Source organism: Bos javanicus, chromosome 23 (genome assembly GCF_032452875.1).
Source record: "Bos javanicus breed banteng chromosome 23, ARS-OSU_banteng_1.0, whole genome shotgun sequence".
NCBI classification, from domain to species: Eukaryota; Metazoa; Chordata; class Mammalia; order Artiodactyla; family Bovidae; genus Bos; species Bos javanicus.
The window spans coordinates 31,994,345-32,005,272 of NC_083890.1; positions in this window are offsets into that span (position 1 = coordinate 31,994,345).

Consider the following 10,928-nt stretch of genomic DNA (forward strand, 5'->3'; position numbering starts at 1 on the left):
GTGGTGTTGGAGAAGACTCTTGAGAGTCTGTTGAACAGCAAGGAGATCCAATCAGTCAATCCTAAAGGAAGTCAGTCCTGAATACTCATTGGAAGGGCTGATGCTGAAACCGAAACTCCAATCCTTGGGCCACCTGATGCGAAGAACGGATTCATTTGAAAAGACCCTGATGCTGGGAAAGATTGAAGGTAGGAGGAGAAGGGTACGACAGAGGATGAGATGGTTGGATGGCATCACTGACTCAATGGACATGAGTTTGAGTAAGCTCTGGGAGTTGGTGATGAACAGGGAAGCCTGGCGTGTGGCAGTCCACAGGGTCTGACAGAGTTGGACATGACTGAGCAACTGAACTGCACTGAACTGAATTGAACATGAAAGGAATAATATAGTTTTCAAGTTCCTTCTCTCCTGGTTTGATCTACACATACCTCCCCCACACAGGGCTTTCCCACTGGCTCAGCCGTAAAGAATCAGCCTTCCAAAGAAGGAGACTCCTATTGAGGGTTGGATTCCTGGGTCAGGAATTTTCCTCTGAGGAGGAAATCCCATGGACAGAGGAACCTGGTGGGCTACATACAGTCCATAGGCTTCTAAAACAACGACAATAACAACCTCCCACACGGGTTCTTACTCCTTTCCCCTTTCTCCTCTGCTGCCCCTGTTTCTAGCACCTTTGAAATATTTCTTCTCTGGAGTTTGTCAGACTTGGGTCACAGGAGCAAAAGAGTCTGGCCGAGATGCTAGATCCGGAGAAGCTGGGCAGGGAGATGCCTAGTATCCCCTCTTCCCCACCAGCAGAGCGAGGTTCAGCTGTATATCCAGCAAACACGGCTGGTGAGACAGGAGAATGGAAAAGCTAGGGTGGTGAGGAGGTCTAAAAATAGGGAGGGTGTGGAAGTAGCAGAGACCGGACTGGAGAACTGTCCCACACGGACCCCCAGGGGCCTGGGGAGGATAAAGCCCAGCAACAGGAGCCTTCTTAATCCCTGGAAAACCTTAGATCAGGTTTTTATATCCTTCCTTCTCAAAGTTTAGGTTGAGAAGCAGGTAATTTCACTCAATAAGCATACCTCGTTCGCAGCCCAGGTATTGTATTAGGAGCCAAGAGTGCCATAAATTAAACAGAGGTCCTGCTGGCTGGGAATCCACAGCCAAGTCATTCAGACAGCAAATAATTACTATTTCTCATGTGCCTGCAGTCATCCTCAGTGGCTCACACATGTATGAACTTGTGAGTCCTTATAAGAGCCCTGGGAGGCAGGTGCTATTACCCCTCATCACCACCATCCTCATCATATTCACTTTACAGATGCAGGAAGTGAGGCAGAAAGAGATTCAATGACGTGTCACAATTAGAGAAGCGTGACTCTAGACTTTGAAATTAGGCTGTTTGGCCCCAGGTCTGCTGGGGGCCAAACAGCACAGACCAAGGAGAGTAAGGTGTTGGTGCTCCGATGAGGGAAGTGGTGAGAAACCCAGGAGACTTCCAGGAGGGGGTGGTCTCTGAGGTATGAAATGGAGGAAAAGAGAGATTCAGTGGCTAATAAGGTTAATTCCCAGTTCAAATTTGAATTTCAGGTAAACAGCAAACAATTTTTTGGTTAATATGTCCCAAATATGCATGAAATAAATTTAAATAGGCGTCCTGGCTTTTTATTTACAAAATCTGGCAACAGTACCCAGTACCAAGCAAACAGTCAGATGTTTGCTTGGATAAAGACTACTTGTCGGGGGTTGAGGATTGGAGGAGGTGAGATCGAAGAGCTGACCGGGGCAGGTCACCGAGGGCCTCGGACTCCATGCTTAGAATTTTATACTTTATTTTCACAGAAGGATGTAGAAGGAGAGGGGTTAGAAGGACCAGATTAAATATATGCTTTATGAGACTCTCTTAGGATAGAACAGCGAAGGCAACAGGAAGTAGAAAAACTATCATAACAGCTGCAGGAGAGATTCCAGTGACTCGGATGGCAACCAGGGGGCTGAAGAGGAGAGGGCAGGTCCAAGAGAGAGCAAGGAGACTAGGATTGTTATGGGAAAAAAATGAGAATCTGGAGTTGCAAAGTACACCTTGGAGGACACTCAAAACAGTGGAGTACAGTTTATTACGCCAGCAGGTCCAAGGATAATTGGTTCCCAACAAGGACCCCGATGATTCCAAGAGACCCGGTTTTATACCCCCTCACTATGTGACTGGTTACATGTTAGCAACTTCTGTGATGTATATGATTTAGTTTTGCAACATGCAGGTGCAGGGAGAATTAACAACCAAGGTTAAAAGGGGAACAATGATTATAGTCAAGAGGGATCTCTTTGTTGATAATCCAACTGGAAAAGCCTGACCTTAACTCCAATCTCTTTTTCGGAGATGTTTGCCTTCTGTGGGGAGGGAGGTTTCCAAGGAGACCTGGTCTTTCTTTTGCTTTCTTGGGCAAAGTTCAGGCCCAGTTCACATCCTGCCTTAAGATGGCTAAGGCAGGCCTCAAGATGCAGTTCCTCCTGCCCTCCCATAGCGGCCCCAACATTTCCTCCTCTTGATGCTCATCTTATCCTTTATGATGGGTGTCAGTCATAGGTAAGTACTGTATATGGGGACTATGCAATTGTAGCAGGACTGTTAGCCTAGAGGTTACACATTGAGTTATACATTAGAGAATACAAGGTCCAAAAATTAATGATATAATGATTAACAAAATAATTATAATTTTTTTTTACCATTCACCTTTGATCCAAGGAAATACTGATGACCAGAAAGGAAGATTATCAGTAGACATAGCTTTCACCTGGTTTTTTATATAGTTAAGGGTGGCTGATACATTGCCGGACAAATCAGGAATATATATACATTATTTAACTTTAATTATGGCACAGGTCCCACCCTGGGCAGCTGTAAGTATCCGATTTTGAATCACTGCCTTTCTTGTTTGTATTTATTCCTCATTTAGAGCTTGAATTGCCTTTTCATTATCCAGGAGGGCCTGTTTTGTGAAGCTAGTTAGAGCTTCTGCTCTAATCGTAATGTCTGTTGTCCCTATAGATGGTATGATTCTTAAAGAGATGGGAATACCAGACCACCTGACCTGCCTCCTGAGAAATCTGTTTGCAAGTCAAGAAGCAACAGTTAGAAGTGGACATGGAACAACAGACTGGTTCCAAATTGGGAAAGGACTACATCAAGGTTGTATATTGTCACCCTGCTTATTTAATTTATACGCAGAGTACATCATGTGAAATGCCAGGCTAGATGAAGCACAAGCTGGAATTAAGATTGCCGGGAGAAATATCAATAACCTCAGATATGCAGATGACACCACCCTTATGGCAGAAAGTGAACTAAAGAGCCTCTTGATGAAAGTGCAAGAGGAGACTGAAAAAGTTGGCTTAAAGCTAAACATTCAAAAAACTAAGATCATGGTCCCAACACTTCATGGCAAATAGATGGGGAAATAATGGAAACGGTGAGAGACTTTATTTTTTTGTGCTACAAAATCACTGCAGATGATGACTGCAGCCATGAAATTAAAAGACTCTTGCTCCTTGGAAGAAAAGCTATGACCAACCTAGACAGCATATTAAAAAGCAGAGTCATTACTTTGCCAACAAAAGTCTGTTTAGTCAAAGCTATGGTTTTTCCAGTAGTCATGTATGGATGTGAGAATTGGACTATAAAAGCTGAGCACCAAAGAATTGATGCTTTTGAACTGTGGTGTTGGAGAAGACTCTTGAGAGTCCCTTGGACAGCAAGGAGATCCAACCAATCCATCCTAAAGGAAATCAGTCCTGAATATTCATTGGAAGGACTGATGCTGAAGCTGAAACTCCAATACTTTGGCCACCTGATGCAAAGAATGGACTCATTTGAAAAGATCCTGTTGCTGGGAAAGATTGAAGGTGGGAGCAGGGGATGACAGAGGATGAGATCGTTGGATGGCATCACCTACTTGATGGACACAAGTTTGAGTAAGCTCCAAGAGTTGGTGATGGACAGGGAGGCCTGGCGTGCTGCAGTCCATGGGGTCGCAAAGAGATGGACATGACTGAGCGGCTGAACTGAACTGATAGATGGTATGAACAAGGCAGTTGTATAATCATAGCATTGAAACACAGACCTTACCCAACGCGCATGTAAGTAAGGCAAATTTACTGGGGCTTGTTGCAAGGGTGGCTTAACACTTCCATGAGCAAAGGCAAACTGTAATGTAAGGTGGCCTACCCAACTGACTGGAAGCCATGGCCATAGGTTTGATCCACATAGCCATTGGGTGCCGTTAGGGGTGCCATCTAATCCCAGGGTTGTACTTCCAGTCTGAGCCAGGCCAGTGGGCTGATAAATCCGGGTGATAAGTGACCTCTAATGTTTGTTCACATTGCTCAGAGGACAAATATCCCACATATTTCAATTTTTTTTGATCCATGGAATGGTCAGCAAATCCAGCTTTTTGTTCCCTTTGTTCCCAACAGATAGGGGCAGGGATAATCGGTTGACTTTTTTCTGGGGTCATCCAAAAATATTCATCCCATATCTGGTAAAATTGTTCAAATTACCTGATGGATTGGCCCTTCTTACTTGCCATTGAGTTCTCATTCTTTTTATTTTTTAAGTAAAAGGTATAGGCTTTGGCCACTTTTGTAAGGCTTGCATTTACCTCAAATGTTACCCCATGGCCTTGATCAATTTGGTTAAAGCCCAGGTTATGCCAGGTAAGAAGTGGCAGGTTGTGAGTTACCAAGGAAGCAAATGCCTCTCATTGCTGTCTCAAAAACGAGCAGAGGGAGCTAAAGTCCCCTCTGCATAGGGGAGACACCCACCAAGGAAGTCCACCCATCACTGACAAAGGCATGGCCCCACAAACCTAACAGTTAGAAGTATTATGGAAGTTTGCATTGGAGAAGGCAATGGCACCCCACTCCAGTACTCTTGCCTGGAAAATCCCATGGACGGAGGAGCCTGGTAGGCTGCAGTCCATGGGGTCGCTAGGAGTTGGACACGACTGAGTGACTTCACTTTCACTGTCATGCATTGGAGAAGGAAATGGCAATCCACTCCAGTGTTCTTGCCTGGAGAATCCCAGGGACAGGGAAGCCTGGTGGGCTGCTGTCTCTGGGGTCGCACAGAGTCGGACACAACTGAAGCGACTTAGCAGCAGCAGCATATGAGTGGGCCCAGGACAGGAACACAGTATTCTGTTTGCAGTCCTGGTAGGGTCATCATGCCAATCAGGAACAGCAGAATTATTCTCAGCGGCTCCATCCTGAATCTGTGGTTGCCAATGGAAGACAAGTCGGGTCTTCAATGGCTCCTCTGGGTTAGAATGGGTGGTCCAGTGTCCTTTTTCCTCTGCTGCTGTCTTGAGCCGGGTGTGGTGAATCTAGGGAGTAATACCTGCAACTTTAACTGCAGAGGAAGTGGTTACTGCAATTGTGTATGGCCCTTTCCAGGTAGGGGACAGTGTCTGTTGCTTCCAATCCTTTACTCATACTAAATCTCCAGGTGAGTATGGGTGTACAGCAGTGTCTAGAGAAAATGGAATTCTTTTTTGAACATAAGGGGTGAGGTCATGGATCACCTTTCCCAATTGTTCCATTGCCGAGACACCTCCATCCCTCCTTTCTATAATAGATTGCCTTTTACTTCCTGAATAAGAGGGCGAGGCCTCTTGAACATTATCTCATAGGGGAAATACCCCAGGTTGGGGGTGGGGGTGATTGTCATTCTGATCTTCATTAACCCTAGTGGCAGCATATCCATCCAGGGGGCCCCAGTCTCTTGCACCCATTTTGCCAAAGTTACTTTGATGGTCCGGTTTATTTTCTCAACCACCCCTGAACTTTGCGGTCTGTATGCTGCATGTAGTTTCCATTTGATAGTCATTGCTTTGCAAACCAATTGGAGTAACAGTCACAAATGGGGGCCCATTATCTGATCCTATACTCTGAGGAACCCAAACCTAGCAATAATGTCTCTCAGCATGCCTCGGGCCACTTCCTTTGCTTTCTCAGTCCTTGTCGGATATAAAGGTACATACCATCACCAGTAAATATTTGTATCCTCGGCATGGCTTTACCTCAGTGAAGTCCAGGTGTTCAAATGGTGTGGTCCCCTTTAATTGTATTCCGGGAGGGGCTATCTCCTCGGAGCCAGGTTATTCCTGGCACAGGTTACCCATCGTCAGCTTGCATCGGCACACAAGTCTGTTAGACATGGTATGACAACATAGCGGGCTAAAATTTCATAAGTCTTTGTCTTTTCTAAATGGGTGGACTGATGGAATTCCGTAACTAGTTGAAATGCCAGCCTAGAGGGAATGAAGAATCTCCCATCCGGGAGCTCCCACCATCCGTCCTTCTGCAGTGTTCCTTGTTCAGTTTGCACCCGGGTCATAGACTGGGGCCGCTTGGGCGGTTAGTAGGGTAGACACCACAGGCGGCACCCTAAGTTTGGTTGCTATATTGTCCTAGACAGCTGCTTGTTTTACTGCTCCATCAGCCAAGCAGTTCCCTTTCGCCTGTGGTGTGTCTGCCCTCTGGTGGCCGTTACAGGGCATTACTGCCACCGCAGCAGGTTTTCACACTGCTTCCACCAGTAACAAAATTTCCTCTTTATTTTTTATCTCTTTGCTAGTTGCAGTCAATAGCCCCCTTTCTTTATATATGGCCCCGTGTACATGTAAGGCAGCAAAGGCATACCGTGAGTCAGTGTATATATTTACCTTCTTACCTTTAGCCAATTTCAGGACCCCGTATGAGGGTAGTCGTCCTGCTTCGACTACTGCGTCTGTTGTTATCGCGTATCCAGTTTTCTCGTGTCCTTGTTCCAAGTAGGTGGTCCTGTCTGTGTAGTAAGTCTCGTCTGGTTGACTTAAGGGGATGTCTCTGAGGTCTGGTCGGCTAGAAAAGACTTCCTCTAGCATCTCCTCACAACTATGGCTGGGAGTGCCTTGGCTCACCAGTAAATAAGTTGCTGGGTTTAAAGCCTGACAGGGTTCCACCCTTAAGTTGGGGATTTTCGTATAAAAGTCCTTGGTAATGTAGCATCTGAGAGGTGGAAAGCCACCTTGCCCCAGGCCCCATTAGGAGAGTGACGATGGCATGTGGCACTTTTATTATAATAGTCTGTCCCATAGTTTGTCAGCTTCTCTCATTAAAATGGTGGTGACTGCCACTGCTCTCAGACATGGGGGCCACCCAGAGGCTACAGGATCCAACCTTTCAGATAAATAAGCCACAGGTCGCTACCGTGAGCCTATTGCTTGTGTCAGCACTCCCGTGCTACTTGTTCTTTCTCATGGACATACAAAGTGAAAGGTTTGGTTAAATCAGGGAGGCCTAGTGTGGGGGCCTTTATGGCTCTCTTTAATAGTTCAAAAGTGTGATTCTGTTCTGGACCCCAAATTAGAGAGTCATTCCCGGGGTCTTTAGTGGCAGCATACCAGGGTTTAGCTATCTGTGAAAAGCCGGGTATCCAAATCCAGCAGAACCCCATGGCTCCTCAAAATTCTCTCACTTGCCTTTTGATAGTAGGCTGGCATATCTGATTGAAAACTTGTTTCCGTTCTAAGCCCAAGGCATGCCTCCCCTCCTTTATAACGAATCCCAGGTACTTTACCTCAGTCTGGCGGATTTAGGCCTTTTTCCATGACACCGTATATCCGGCCTGTTCTAGCAGGCCCAGGAGAGTCTTAGTTCCTTCCCAGCATTGAGTACAAGTCTCTGCCATCAGAAGTAGGTCGTCCACATATTGCAGGATCTGGCACTTAGCATCTGATGGGAAGGAGAGGAGCTCTGTTGTCAGGGCTTCCCCAAATATTGTAGGAGAATGTTTGAATCCTTGTGGCAGCTAAGTCCAAGTCATCTGGATCTTTCAACCCATCCCAGGGTCCTCCCACTTGAAAGCAGAAATCTTTTGGCTAATTGGAGCCACTCTTATACAAAAGAAACCATCTTTCAAGTCCAAGCAGGTAAATACTGAAGGGGGTGAGGAGAAGCTGGGCTATGTCATCCCACACCGGATGGTGGGTCCTAAAGTAGTCTCTATTAGGTGAATTGTGCCTTGCACCTTCTCAGAATAGGGAGGGGTGTGCCTTTGCCAGTTCAAGAGCTCTGTGGTGGAGAACGTCTGTAGTAAACAGGAGTGGGGCCAGGTTGGATGTGCTTGGCCGGCCCCACCTATGGTGCCGCTTGGACCTCCCTGAAAGGCACCTGTGAAACCTCTCTCTCTTGTGGCTCCTTTGTAGACCTCAGCTGTCTCTAAACACTTGGCTTTTCCTTTTTCTCCTCTTCTACACCGGGGAGGAGTGGGTATAATGCTGGCACAATTGCTCCCACCATACTCAGTGGCGCAGTAGGAGGGAAGGGAGCCTCTTCCACTGGTGGAGATGGGGGAGGAAGATCTCAAGGGGGATATCTTCATTGTTAATCTAACTGGGGCAGCCTGACCTTAACTCCAACCTTGTTGTTTGACACGTTTGCCATCTGTGGGGAAGGAGGTCTCCACGGAGACCTGGCTTTTCTTTAACAATGGTTTCCTCATTCTTGGGCAAAGTTCAGGCCCAGTTCACATCCTGCCTTAAGATGGTTGACAGCCTCAAGATGGAGATCCTCTTGCCCTCCCCATAGTGGGCCCAACAGGATGACTTCAGAGGTGTGTCACCTGTGCAGGGTCACGGGATCCATACTCGGTAGGGCGCCACTCTTGGTTTAAGACTCTGCTGTTGCCATCTTGAAATTCTTAATAATTTTATCTTTATATATTTTAAGTGAAGTCCAATGGGCCACCTGAGCAAGGTCATGAGGAGGGGGTATGTGAACAGTAAGTGTGTCCACTGTTTTGGCAGCTCCATTCGAGTTATTTATGATGCCCTATGAACACAAAATTCCAGGGGAGCCACAATGTGGGGGAGTTCAGCGAGACTGAGACTGAGTATGAGGTCACAAGTTGCACATATGACTGAGAAAATGAGATGCTGACAGGCCCTAGGGGCCATGCCTCCCTTTTGAACCAAACTTTGCTTCCCGTGCGGAAAGAAGCCAATGAAGTCCTAAGAAACACAGTCCTATTGTACCCTTTCATGTGCTACTTCCTTGTATTTGCCAACCACTTATGCTGAAAATGGAGAAAGAAATGGCAACCCACTCCATTATTCTTGCCTGGAGAATTCCATGGACAGAGGAGCCTGGTGGCTGAAGACCATGGGGTCACAAAGAGTCGGACATGACTGAGTGACACTTATGCTGAAAATGATGACATAGAAAGTCAGGAAAAGATAGGGCAACACATCCTTCCTTTTCCTCTCATTCTTCCTTATTTATCAATAAGTCAAAGAATGTGTCATAGAAGGTATATAAGTGAAGAAGAGAAATAATGGCAGTGGAGTTAGTTTTGTGCATAGTTTCCACTGTTCTGGTAAGAGTGAAATGTATGTACATGCTATGAGATATAAATGGCGTAACTTTTACTGGGTCTAAGTGGTGTAATTGTTACTGACTCCAAGCTTTCTCTGCTCACCACTCAACACCAGTAAACCAATAAACACTCAAAACCAATCAAACAATCAATACCAATAAAGATGAGATGTTGGTACAAGGAATGGCAACTGTATTGGGAAAGCTGGCTATTTTCTCAGATAGCAGGCTAGTGTCTCAAAATAACTACCTTATTGGGATCTGGATGCCTGTTTCTATAATAGAACAGAGAGGGTGAGGAGGTGAGGAAGTAAAGTAAAAAGGCCATTAATCTCACAAATATATCCTGGAATGAATGAGGGGATGTTTTCATTTTTTCTTTCTGGCAACCATCTACAGGTGGACAGGATCAGGATATTTTCCTGAACAAAGGCGCTTTGGTTTAACTTCCAGGCATAGAGGCAGGGTTCCCTGAGACAGGCAGATGATGTATAGACATCATCCTTTTAGTGAACAAAAGCAATGGGAAGCAAAGTTTAAAGTAAAAGAAACCAATCCAACATGTAGTCAGATTTTGTTCTTCCTTGTAACATAATTTTAGTGATTTTACTCAGGAGTTAAGTGCTCTGATATTTGTATTTAAAACTGAAATTGCACATTGTAGAGTCCAGTAAAATCCATGTTAAGAATTAAAAGTCTGATCTTTCTTTACTTACAGTAGTATTAACCAGCAAATAAAAGTCACTATGATGAGTTGAGGGAAAGACAGGCTATGGAGGATTCAAGAGAAAACCTTTCTATTTTAGTATTTTTAAAAGCACTTTCCCCACTTTAATAAATAATAAATAAAGGGACCACACATTTTTATCGTATCCTGCAAAGTCTGTAGGCTCAGCTCTGTAGAGAAATGGCATCTGCTGGAGGTAGGGTAGAGAGAGTGAGTTTTCTGGCTTATCCCAAGGTCATGGTTTGGTGACTGGGGTGGGCAATAGTACTGCTGGGACAGAACAGCCAGAAGGAAGAGCTGAGCAGGTGACGATGGCAGCCCAGTATCTGTTGTGTCGGAGGTACCTGTGCATCACTTAGACAGAAACATCCTCAGATGGAGAGGCAGGCCTGGGGCTTATGAGAAAGATGGGTTATATACATGGAAGGGGGGCCTGGTGTAAATGTCAAGGTCATTCAAGACAGAGAGAGTGAGGGCAGGAAAGCTGTTTACATTTGCTCAGCACTTGCTAAGGCCTATAATAACACATTTGTTCCTTGAACATTGGGAGGTGGGGGCTCCTGGCCCCATTTTACAGATGAAGAGGCTGCTCAAAACCTTCCCCGACCACTCCCTCCTCCCTGTCTCTCTTTCTGTCTCTTCTGTGCTTAATTTTTCTCCATAATATTTAGATCACTATCTGACAAATTGCATGTTACTTACCTGTTTTCTCTCTCCCTCTCTCTAGCATGCCAAGTCCCTGAGGGCAGACTTTTGTTGAGTTTTGAGTACTGCTATCTTACCCTTTTGTCTGTGTCTG